The sequence below is a fragment of the Cuculus canorus genome, chromosome 6 (assembly GCF_017976375.1).
Source record: "Cuculus canorus isolate bCucCan1 chromosome 6, bCucCan1.pri, whole genome shotgun sequence".
Classification (NCBI taxonomy): Eukaryota; Metazoa; Chordata; class Aves; order Cuculiformes; family Cuculidae; genus Cuculus; species Cuculus canorus.
The window spans coordinates 20,292,477-20,305,851 of record NC_071406.1 but is presented as its reverse complement, the minus strand read 5'-3'; the positions used below and the strand labels follow the sequence as shown (position 1 = coordinate 20,305,851).

Sequence of the window (13,375 nt, the reverse complement as noted above, 5' to 3'; positions counted from 1 at the left end):
AGAAGTGTCTCTTTCTTTCCACTGACTCTAAAGGGAAGAGGAATGAGATTAATCATACTCAGTACATAATGGCAGGCATTTCACTCAAATCACACTTTTCAGAGGTGACTACAAATCATATGTCTGATTTCCAGAATGTAAAGAACAACCTTAATTCAATGTCCCATAACTGACTGTTTGACTCTGCCACTTACTAACATATGTCTAATGCGATTATTAAAATGTGAAATATTTAGTGGAACCTTGTACATCCATACCTGTTTTATTAACTATCAGCCACTTACTTTGCACCTATTAACATTGTTTCCATTTTATATTTTGAGAAAAAGAATGATGTCTGCTTTCAGAAACAGAATAATGTATAGAAATATATGTGGTTTGCCAACTGGTAAACACTAACAGAGGCAGCATCCTCGTTTCGGCTGGGATAGAGTTAATTTTCTTCCTAGTAGCTGGCACACTGCTGTGTTTTGGATTTAGTAGAGAAAGAGGTAGATAACAGACTGATGTTTCATTGTTGCCAAGCAGTGTTTATACTTTTCAGCTTCTCAGGCCCTGCCAGCAAGTAGGCTGGAGCTGAACAAGAAGCTGAGAGGGGGCACAGCCAAGACAACTGCCCCAAACTGGCTACAGGGATATTCCACACCATAATGACATCACGCTCAGCAGATAAACTGGGAGAAATTGGCTAGGGGGGTGGGAACCGCTGCTCGGGAACAGGCTGGGCATTGGTTGCTTGGTAGTGAGCAATTGTTTTACATTTGCATCGCTTGTCTTTCTTGGGTTTTATTTCTCTCTCTTTTTGATTTCCTTTTCATTACGAGTTTCAATTATTATTATCTTATTTCATTTATTAAGCTGTTCTTATCTCAGCCCACAAGCTTCCTCCCTTTTACGCTTCCTATTCTCTCCCCTGTCCTACCAGGGTGGGAAGGTGGGGGTAGTGAACAAGTGGCTGCGTGATGCTTAACTGCCACCTGGGCTTAAACCATGACAGACAGGGTAAGAACTGAATATACTGTTGAAGTACTTTGCCTATGTATTAAATACAGTAATTCCAATAGTTATTTATTACAGCGCTGGCAACTGTCCAAAATTTCACACTGCAGGCATCTCTACGGTTGAGTAAGTGTGTCTTTTAAATGAAGCTGTCGCCAGTGTGAAGTATGTAAGGATGGATGTATGTTCAAAATTTGGCAACAAAAAAGGATAAATTAAACCAAATGGCAAGAAATTAGATCCCATGATTAATAATATGGTTGATGACTTGTGCAGAACACAGCTAAGTGGTACTATAGCATTTCCCAGACCATCATACAGGAAGCATTAGAAAAGCTACAGCTTCATCCTGCCCTGCCTCCTGCAAACATCACCACTACTCCCTGGTGACCCAACCAGCATGTTTGTTTCTCTGAGTAATGAAAAGCTCAGTCAGATATAAAGCATTAGGAAGCATTAAACAACTCTCTATTAAATTCAGAAGATTTTTTTTATCTGAAGGGAAACCGAGTAGTTAATTGGCCTACAATTAAATAGACATGCCATTAAAAAAACCCATTATACAGGTTGCCAGGCCCAGTTTCTGTGTGCCTTTTATAGTGTTCTGTTAACAGAACTGTCATATCAAGGCAATAATTGAGAATATTCTGAACACTACAAAACCGTCTTTATGGATCAAGTTATCCTGAGGTTCAAAGTACGTATGGTAGACATAGGCAGTTAAGTAAGAGCAGAAAGGTAGTATCACTGTTCCATCAAGAAAATTCAAAGACCTGAGGAAGCAACACAGGTTCATAATTGTAGGATTAGAGGAGATCATTACGAGTGTTTACTCTGACATTCTGCCCAGTATGGCTTAGTACAGTCCCCTGATTTAACACGAGCCTTGGCTGGAACATAGAATGCCAAATCCATGAGAATCCCTTAGTAAGTTACCCAATGGCAAAGTATTATTGCAGAAAAAAATGGATGCCTTATTTTACATTCAGGTATCAGTTTCCTGGGTAGTGATGTTAAGAAAACTTATGTGCCACTTCTCTTTTTGACCGTGAGAATGTGCTGAAATGGAAAGCTGAAGAGTCACACCATATATCTGCCCAAAAGTAAAGTATTTTAGCTCCCTTTTCATAAGGGGAAAAAAACCTTACAAAACAAACCACAGAGAACCAACAGCTGTAAAATTCAGTCATTGTGCTTAAGAAAAGCAGATTCGGTTTCAAGGTAACTTTAAAAAATGAGAAGTGAGGCTTGTTCACTATAATATTTTGTAACTATGAGGAAAAGAAGAATTCCTCAGGATAATCTAAAAAAAAAAAAGAAGTCCAGGCTAAAATACAGCTGCAGCCCATTATAGCTGGGTGATTAGTAACAGATTTTTTCAGTGGAGTTTGATGATTTACTCTGTTTTGGAATAATTTCCTAACTGTAAAATTTCTTTGATTATATTCCATTTGCATTTGTTGGTACATGTGAATAAAGCAAGGGAGCAGATGTTGAAAACCTCAGGAGAACTTTTCCCTTCCCACTATGTTTGAGCCAGCAAAACGGGTTCCAATTAGAGGGAATGCAAGAGCTCCCCAAAGAGTTCTCACAAGTGTTCCTTGCTCACAGTGTCACCTGTGACCTGCAGCTGCACCACTCTGAGATCATCCCACCAGAGCCATGCACACCACACTGCTCACCTCTGTGCAGGAACACAGATATACATTTCAATATTGTTTTACAATGGATTCTGCTTTTTTCCAGGAACTAAACTTGTTTACCCTTCTAAAATTTCTCTCCCCAACTACTTTCAATTGCTTTCCACTCAGCAATCTCTTCTCTTTACATTCCCAGGAGATATTTCCTTTCCTCATCACAGTTTCAAAGCTGTTTGTCCATCTTCACAATATCTATACCAACTCACTCAATTTCTGCATCACATCCATCATCTTTCTCACTAAAGACAGATTATTTTGAGAATGTGTGAATCTTTAAACTAATTTGGAAGTAAGGTCAATACTGAGAAAAGCGGTATAATCCCTTTCCCAGCAATGGAGAATGCCTCTGCTGCTCCACAGAGAAAAATATAAGCATGAGTAAGAGCACCCAAGTGTCCTATATAGGATTAAAGGTCATCATCTTCATACCCTGAGGCTTACATTCAAATCTAATTTTTTTTTTCTAAAGGATACTGGTGGAATCAAGTAATAGATTTCCCTCTCTACAACAGCTGACTTGCCTTCAGCTTGGCCCAGAGAGCCAAAGCTTTGCTTCAGATCAGAGATCATGTAATGTGACAAAACTATAGGTGGCAATAGCTCAAGTACCTTTTCACAGTTCCAAATGTTGTAAAAGGCTGTGGAGTGCTTTAAATGTTAACTCCAACAGAAAATATTGTAAAAAAAGATAAATAATAATTTGCAACAATAACTCTTGAAAATATGTTCTGGCTGCTGCATAGGTTTAGCCAACCAAACTACAAAAGCAAACTGTTTGGAAGATGTTAAATGGCACTCCATTGAAGTTACTTTCATAAATGTGGCCCAGTAACATTTACAGTCTGTTGCTTCCTAGTCAAATTGATTCCCTTAATAAATTTAAGGTTTGCATCCTAGCATTTCTACCTACAGTAAAATTGGGCACTTTCCATTTTGTCTATTAGTGTTTTCCAAAATCCAAATTAAAACAAAACATTAGCTCATCCTGCACCTCGGTATTTTCCCAAGCATATTCTCCTTGCTTCGCTACGAGAATTTTTCAGTAGTATTATCTTGGTACCCAGGAGGCTGTCTGCCATCAGCACTTTTGTGGTACTTCCTGTTCTAGAAAATGGAATCCTGCCCCTGCACTGCAAAATCTATCCTCTGCGAATGCATTCACCATCAGGATGTTTGTGCAGCCATCACTGAAGTCTCAATCTGGAAACAATCGTGCAGTGTTTGTCCCATGTCTGCTTTCAGGTTAACGCAACTACAGATGGAAGATTTTTTCGTTCTGCTGGGTATCATTTCTTATCTTTGGTTTCCATGGTTTCCTTATTGACTGTCAGTAAACAGAAAACATACGGAGGACACACACTCTACAAATACACCTGTGATACTCTTGTGATCTGACCTTGTGTGCCGCAGTCCCAGTTAGAATACCCTCTCCAGAGAATTCCGGTGGGGAAAACTGATCTAACAAAGCTTGCCTTGTGGCCCAAGAGGTAGGATACTCCACTAGCTTGTATTTGGTGCAAATATTACTAATAAAAACTATGAGTATATGTAGAGAAAGGCTGTCAGATTTCAAATACCCTGGGCAGAGTTCTCATTTTATAATAGTTACGATTGTATAGAAATTTGCCATACACTTCCTTACAAGCACATGGTCTGTTCAGATACTTGGGTGCTACTTCAACCTTCTTTTTGTTGGCACCCATTTATGGCACTAAGTTTTAAACAGCAAATTCAGACCACAGTCTTTAGGGAAAGGACACTTCTTTCTGACCTTGCTCTATCTGCAATTTATGATGCATTAAACTGGCCAATATTCTCAAGATCACAGATTGTCAAATTTTTCTGCATGCATCTGACTCCATTTTGCATACATATGTTGAATCTGGCTCCTAATACATCTGTGATACATCTTACCAAGACAAATGGGTGAGTTTAAAACATGATGTATTGCTTCAGCGAACTTGAGTCAGGCTTCTTATTTAAAAGTAAGTAATTTACATTTATCATCAAACAAAACTACACAAGGGTCAAATTCTGCTGAGGACTTTGCAGTTACACTGAGAAGGGCAAGACATAGTGAGGAGGATGGTATAGAAAAAAATGTAGTGTATAAATAACACCCATTCAAACAGGAAGACCATCTCTGCCCCACTCCAAAAGTCTGCTTGTAATAATTTAACTGAAGCAAAGTTCATACTGCTGTCAGAGGAATGACAGCAGTAGACATAGAAATATTGTAGCTTTAATGTAGTTCAGTATCAGTGATCTGAAGGCTCTGGAGTGACAGGCTCACAGGCCAAATAAGTAGCCAAAATAATCAGGTGGATCTGTGCAGTTCTCTAAAGCACATGCACTGCCTTTGAAACCACAGGACTAAGCTGTGAGCTGGCTAAACCTGCTGCAGTCATGCTTTTTACTGCAGGGTTGAATGGCACCCAGTTCTTTTTGGCTGGAGTGGGTCATTTGACATCTTCTAAATGTACTCAAAAGCTGTGCATTAAGACTCCATTTAAGACCAGACAAGCAGCACCACATGGGATAATAATCAGGCATTACCTGTCACATGACAAGTCCATGAGAAGACTGCTGCCTATATGTTCAAATCCTGGACATCCGTCATCCTAAACTGAATGTCTGCTAATGTTAAATGTTATCAGTTTGCCCAAGGTAACTATACACTGCACAGAGCAATCATTTTATTGAACATGATCTTCTTTGTTAATGGGGAAGTCTGCATTTTCAGCACATAATGGGACATACCTGTGAGAACCTCTGGAGAGAAGATGAGTGAGAACTGGCTAGCATTAGCAGGTCAAAAGAATTCATCTGGCACAAATCAGATTGTGCCCCATTTAAGGGAAACTAAGAATGAAGAAGCAACTGCGATCGCAATTATACAGAGCCTAAGAAAATTTCATACAATCACTGAACTTTAAATAAAGAGACCCAAAAAATAAGTTATTGCTGCTTTTTAATTTTTTTAAAACTTTTTTTCTATATAGTATGAACAGAGCGGACAGAGTTTTGTTTCCTTAATAGTTTCCATCGTGGGAATCTCTTTCCAATGTCTTCAGCTTTGCCAAACCTTAACTGTTGAGACTGAATTGATGTCACTGGCCTCATCCTGATTTCATTTTTTAATGACTCTATAAATGGAGAGATACTTCATTGGAAGAGGTTAGAAAAAAAAGCTTAAGTTGACAATGTGGATCCATGTGCCCTCATGATACTAATTAATTCTTTCAGCTTGAAAGCTTATAGAAACACAAGCTTCATGATTAAACAGAAAAAGTACAATTGTAGTCTGCTTATTGGGAAGAGTTTAGAAGTATTGTTTCACTCATCTACAAGTATAAAAACCAAGAGGAAAGAACAATGAATCTAAGTTGATGTTTTTTTAATAGAAAAATTAAAACCTCTTGTTGTGACTGTTTAATGAGTATGATGATAATACTGCAGCATTAAAACAATATTTCCAAGTCATATTTTTGAGAACTTCTGCTACATTCCCTACTCTGAATTTTGTAAAGTAGGCTTCTCAGGAAATAAAAGTTTGCATTTTGTTGTGCCTGTTTAAATTTATTGAAATCTGGCCATTGAGCACTTCTCTAAAAATAATTTCTAAATGTGCTCAGAAAAAGCTTCTTAGCAGCTTGCAATAAATACAGAGCTGCCACGTGTTGACTGTGTTTCTGCCTAGCATAGTGGTCCCTTCAGTGCAGTTGATAACGATAGCTGTTGAGGAAACAAATGCTGAAATGAGGAGCAGAAACAGAGTCCTCCTTCTGGTCCCAAACCAGTAAGAGGCAGAAGGGGGAAGCAGCCTAACTTAAACTGGAGGCAGGTGTAGAAAAAAGGAGAGACAGTAGGTCCAGGAGCAGAAATAAGAGAGGTAAAGTTGCAACCTGGGAAGCAATAGGAATTTGAACTGAACAACATGAATATAATTATTCAGTGTTTCTTTAAATTGCCCTCTTTCGGTATTTTAGTCCCAAACCTTCTTTATTGCATAGATTTCCAAACATGCAGTGACTACAGAATCATTCATTTCCTTCTTAGCTTTTTTAATGATTCTTATCCTTTTGGTATTTAGTGATCCACAACATCCTTTGCCTCCCCTCAATAACACTTCTTTGAAATCAGGTGCATTCTTCTGTTACTGTATTTCAAAGACAAATAAAGGAGATTCAGGCCATCATTAACAGAAATGTCTTTTAACCCAGCATTTCTCAGACAGGTAGGTGTTAGCAAGAGGCGAGGAAGGACAAAAAAATGGATTCTTTTGAGTGCCTTCAGGAAGCCTCTAGAAAGGAGGCCTCTGGGCTGCCCGACGCCTGCCTGCTCAGCAAGCTGAGGCTGCGGGCAACGAGAGGAAGAAGGGGGGCTCTGATGAACAAGAGGCTGCACTCACTCTAGGAGAGTGCAGGAACAGGGTCCACCATTGCTAAGGATCCATATTTCCCTCCGGAGAAGTGGGTGTGAATGTGTGCATGCCTTTAAAATGATGGAAGCAACACAGTAAAAAGCTCGTTTGGGAATTTTGTGCTCTAGATGAGAGCTGCATGCATAACAGTACAGTTGCATTAACTGGTGCCTCGTACAATTCAAGCAGACAGGCTATATTAGATTTCAATGTCCTTTCTGTACCCTTGAGGGGAGAGTCTACAGGCAACTCAGAGGATGGGCAGGGCTGCAGGTAGTGACCCAGCAAATCCATCACAAATCCATTCATCAAGGACTGTGAATAAGAAATCAAGCAAGTGGCGCTGGCAGCATAACTGCTGCTGGGCTCTTGCTCTGGCTGCAGAGTGAGTCTGCTGTGCAGCACTGGTGTTTGTACATCTGCACAGTACATTTCAATTAGAGTAATTCACATGAACAAAAGTAACAAGAAGGCTTAAATATACTCCAAAATTAAGTTTAAAAAAGGTAGTGTGGACCAGCATTCTTTTAGGGTCAGCTTTCTCCTGAACTCCTGCAGAAACACCTGACTTCAGCCACTGCTACTAAAAGGCAACTGGATCATGCTTTGATATGATATGGCCATTTAAGCGTTTGTATTTCCCAAAGAACAATACTCACAATTAATGTACTCAAAATCTGTAAGAATTCAGCTTCAATATTTTTCTTCAAAGCTTATAACAAACTAGTAGATTTCCTTTTACTTTTTAAAATATAAGAGTAAATCTATACCTTGTCTTTGAAGCTATGTGCTAGATTGGCCTACTAACTGCATTTTGTGAACACTGCAAGGTCTCCATGGTTTAAAAAAAAATGTTATTCTCGTTAAACATTGGTGCAGTCTAAAAATCAAGCGAATAGAGCCAATTACTTATCCACTTGCCCAATATTAAGAATGTGAGTTATCCCATCACACGCCTGTTTGTTGTTGAATAGACACCTGTAGACATGAGAGCGTAATTTATTTAATGCATATGTCACTGGAAGAAACTGCAGATCATTTCAATGCAGTTATTCATCTTTTATCCAAATCTGTTCAAGAATGGATGATCCTTTACCATCTAGTGAAGGTATCTTCAGACACTACAATGGCTGAGCCATACCCATATGTACAAATTGTAAACATTGATCAGAAAAAATACACCTAAGCAGGCATAAATGGCAAGAATGCATGTGCACCTTCCCAATGTTTCACATATATCTGAGGAATAGTCTGAAGCCAAGGCAGCACCCAGCATTCAAATCCCAACAGGCAATTTTCCATTGCTTCATTAATCACACCTAAAAGAAACAGGTTACCTTTACACAGGTGTGTGAAAATTTTGAATCAGTGCTTTCCTACTTACAACCTTGTCATAGAAAGCAAAATGCGTTTCAGTTAATCACACATTCTTTTCTCTCACATACTTGCTACCAAGCCCTTTCTTTATTCTGTGTCAATGCATTCCTATGTTGTTTCTGCTGACTAAATAAATTATTGCTGTAATTACTGGAAGGTAAGAGAAAAAAAAAAAATCCAGAAGATTTAAAAGAAGAGTCAGGGGATGCAGCATGAGCTTCCCACCTCCTGAGTCATTCTGCTGTCTCTCCCAGTGTGTGTCATAAATCTAGAAAAATAATGAAAAGAATATTTTCCTGTCTTTTGCAATACAGAATGACGGTTTTACAATCAAAAAATCATTCTTAAATATATATAAAAAATGATTCACAAGACACATGTGTTTCATGTGATATTTGCAGCAGTGCGAAACCATGTTTAGTCACAGACAAGTCCTCCATTCTGTCTTCCATCAGGGAGAGGCTGTTTTGGGAGATGAGGGAGGGGAGAATTCTGTAAATCTCTATACCTCACAGGAAAAAAAAAAAAAAGCCTAATGAATTTCAGATGTAAAGAAAGCCTTTGACAGAAGATGATACGAAGAAGTACCAGCACATTTAGGCATTAAAACTGGGTAATCCCAGGTATATATTCATATTCACATGCTTTAAAATACACTGGATTTACATTCTGCATACAGCACCAATATAACCTCCAGTAGAAAAAGAAGACACTTGTGGATGACCACTTCAAAACAACACCTAAAAATTACCTCAATTACAATGAAAAATACAAACTAAAAAGTAATCCTAATAATAAACACACAATCTTAAAAAAAACATAGGACCAGAGACATCAAAAAAAAACAACTTGTGCTAAGACTCAATTAAATACTATAAAAAAATCCATGCAGTGGCCAAGATGGCTATTATTTCCTTGCCTCTAGCTCTATTAATATTAATTGAAAACTAGGTGTGGCACTAGAAGAGAAGAATCTCAGCACAAAACAACTGGAATTTCTTGCCTAAGCTTTTTAATTAAATGTAGTGTTGTCTTACCTGATTATAAGAGAATTACAAATCATGGCATAGGAAATATCCATACACTTGTAGATGAGACTCCTTCTACTGCAGGTTCAGGTTCCTGGGCAAAGAAGCTTGTAAAGACTTAATTTCACTGAAATGAAAAAGGAAAGAAATGAAGAAAGAGCCTCTCCATCAAAACAACAAAGGAACCTCTGCAGTATTCTGTAGTCTCTTCGCCTGCTTCCTGTTCTGGGGTTCACTCTTTGAATCCCAGCATCGATCAGAAAATTGGTTGTGGGGGGAAAAAAAAGGAGGGGGGATGAGAGGAGGGGGAGGAAACAAGGAGGCAGCATATTGCGTGCTAGCTCCACCTACTGGCAAGGAAATGAGCTCAGCTGGATTCTTAACGCCCTATCAAAACGACTGTAGTTTAGTTTTGAATCACATATTAGCCCTTGATTATACAGCTTTAAAATGAAATACGTAGGCTAGGACTAATAAGTGCTTGCATTTTTTTAAATTTGTTTGAGATTTAGCCTGCACACTTTTGTTTGTTTGTTTGTTTTAACAAAGTAAGTATTTGGACGCACCTGTATAAAAATTATTGCAGAAAATTCAAGGTTCTGTAAGGTATCTTTGTTTTACTATGTACTAATGCACGTTATGTTTAAAAGTAAAAGTCATTCTTTATTCAGTACCCATCACTACAAAACAGTGGAAAATAGGTGTGGTCTCTTTTTTCTTTATTGAAAGCCAGGGAGGCGGGGGAATTGTTATGTAACACCAAAGGAATGGATGCTTGGATTTAATCAAGACTATTACATTATTTCTTAGTAAGGAGTTTTATAGTGATGTGTTTTATTTATTTTCATCCAAGGCTCTCCTGTATTTTATTGCATCTTGAAACTGCTCTTTGGTACTCTGCATAATATTAGTTATAAAAAACTAATAAAAAGTTGACTGCCTCACCCTAGTTGTCTCTAACCACAATCCCCATGGCTGCAACATAGGATTTACTGTTACTAAAGAATGCCGTATACTGGAATGCTCTGTAGCTGACTGTGTCTACCTTTATCTCTCTATTTCCTTAAAAGCTTTCTTTCACTTAATGTTGCTCTGTCACATCAAACAGCTACCAACCACCTGCATTCAGATCTGTCTCAACAATTCTCAGCTGTGGAGGAAATTTTTCATTGCACCAAAACATGGGTTCAGGGGTGGAGAAAGTGCAAGAGTTAACTAGGAATGAATCTAGATGAAAACCATCGACTTTTTAATTGGGATTCGTGATCTAACTCATCACAAAAATCGCTAATGTCAACACAGTGTAGTCGCTGAAGAGATTGTCCCTTTCAGTGGCAACTCCTATTTGTATCAGCTTGAACCATTCATCAAGGTTTTCACAAGTCCTTGGAGTGTCAGTTCTTTAAGAAAAAAACATAAATTTCCTTGCTTGTTCAATCCCCACAATGGGATCTTGGACCATGTAAGAACTCCCAAGTACTAAGATAGTTCAAGTAACGATAATAATAGGTCAAAACCGGTCAAAATACCTATTGTGTGAGCAGTGACTGAATGTTTTAGAAATTCTATTCTCACAAAAAAAAAAATACACCCTCATTTAAGGTTGTTTTACTGAATTTTTGCTTTGAAATATTATTTTTATATAAAATACAAAGATTATACCTTGAAAAGGGATTCCAGTGGAAAGCACAGGCAATTTTAACTTAGCTCCTAAACCGCGCTTAAACGAAGGACTTAAGCGCTCTCCGTGGTGCTGAAGCGCATTTGGCGTTCCGTGAAGGCCTTGCCTTGCACCTCAAAAAGCCTGGAGTCCTTTTGCATATACTTTGATAACCTTGTATAAATATGTAAAGGCACCATGAATTAATACAGGCTTGGCATAGGCCTAAAATTGGTGAAGCTAATATTCTAAAGCTTACTTTAATTAAGTCACTTATTGAATGTACTTCTCACAAACCAATCATTTCATTGTAATAGGTAACATTAAAACTTTGATTATTAATTTAACCTACTTCATAAACCAAACAAAAATGTCTATGCTATCTAAACCTCTGCCCAAAGATAATTTGGATTCATAAAATTTGAAATATTAAATATGAGAATAAAGTATTGCTTTTTGATATCTATGTATATGACAATTACACCTTCATGGTAAAGCTCATTGGGAAATCTAGCCCTGCTTTTCTGTATCTTCTTTGAAGAGTACAATAAAAATGAGATGTTATAATATCTCATGCATATTACAATAAAATGTCACAATAAGTTAAAAACAATAAAAAAATAACTGCTGAAATTCACAGGGATTTTCTAAGTTTACATTTTATTATGAAAACTGGACTTGTCAGAGGTGCAAACTTGCCCAGTTATGAGTATGTGAGAAAATTTGCAATGAAAAATTTCTATGAAAAATTCATAAGAGCCCTGTAAGACTCAACAAATTCCAGTGAATCTCTCAGAGCTGATTCAGAATCTGTTAACACTCTTCAACAACACCTACAAATATGGTTTATTCATGGTTCTATTAATCATATTAATAGCAATTATATAGGAATTAAAACAAATATCCATTGAACAAATCTCATTTTCTCTTTTTTTTTTTTTTTTTTTATTTAACTGCCTTAAAACTAGGATAGCTAGAAGAATCTTTCTGCTTATTCAACCATGCTGATAGAGCTCATTTCTACCAGAAATTTCCCTTTGCCTCTCAGAGCATGGCTAACAGTCCTCTGCATACAAAATAACCATTCTATTAAATCATGCAAAAACATTTACCCGGAAGATACGGAGCAAAAAGTCAAACTCCAGTTTCCACAGTGCGTGGGATGTTAAGCCTAAGGAGCAATGCCAGTAGCTATTCTGGCCAACAGACACTTTTCTATGCCTGTCCTTTACATGCCTCAAAGAAATAGCTGTTTCACATATTTAGAACTCTTACTTTTCCTTTTTGTCCCTTTTATCCATAAATCTCAACTCTCAAACTCTGGACTTGTATCTTTTAGCAAAAGACAGGTTCTAATCTGAGACAAAAGATGGGTCAGCAGATTGAACAGGTTCATGGTTTCTTGATGTGTCATATTATTAAAAGACATAAATTAATCTCAATCAAAAGTTATCAGCCTTCGTTATTTAGTTCTGATGAAATCACAAAGCCTATCATCCTTTAAAGTCTGAGAGTCACCTTTGCAAATTACTCAGTGAAGTAAAACTGAACTTTAAGATTAATTTAAATATTAAGCATATTTTTGTCCCTGCTTCAGAGTTACTTTAGCAGAAATTACCCTGGTGAATACTGATCAACAATCTTTTAATTTTGTTACATTTCTTTTATACCTAAAGTCTTTGCACGTGAGGTGTATTAGCGCAAGCTGCCAGTGTTTTTACCTTGGCCTAAGAAGAAAAATAGCTTTAGAATTTAAAAGATTTCTGAACATTTTTCTTTGTAATGAAAACTATTTCATTTTTTGAAGAAGGGAATATTTTCAGTCACACTCATAATATTTTCAAAAGTAAACCTAGTCATTTCTTGTGTGCTTAGGCCTAACACTGAAGACACTTTTAAAGACCAATAGTGAAGAAAGACTTTAAAAGGAATGTGTGCAACAACTTTTGAAAGTGCATATCACTTCTGTCCTTGCTCTCTGAGATATGTCTATGCCTATAGTTGGTACCATTAAGGCATTAATTTGTGCTTACTTTATGATTCAGTGCACTAAACAGTTTACACATTCTGTATCTTTATAATTCTTGGCCAAAGCAGATCAAAGTTAAGGTTATTTTTCTTTAACGTATTAGAGTCAATTATTTGAAATTTTCTAACCTCTCTCTCAGTGTAGTACATTTTAATGATT

At 37.4% G+C, this 13,375-nt stretch overlaps 1 protein-coding gene across 4 annotated transcripts in view; it reads right to left on the bottom strand.

The window, feature by feature from the left end:
* LOC104054533 (sodium channel protein type 2 subunit alpha) overlaps window positions 1–9,798 on the bottom strand; it is a 75,637-nt gene extending 65,839 nt beyond the window's left edge. For all 4 annotated transcript variants that reach the window (XM_054070020.1, XM_054070023.1, XM_054070021.1 and 1 more), the window contains exon 1: window positions 9,537–9,798. The gene's annotated coding sequence lies outside the window, so the exon portion shown is untranslated. The remainder of the gene's footprint in view (window positions 1–9,536) is intronic.
* Window positions 9,799–13,375: the final 3,577 nt, after the last annotated feature.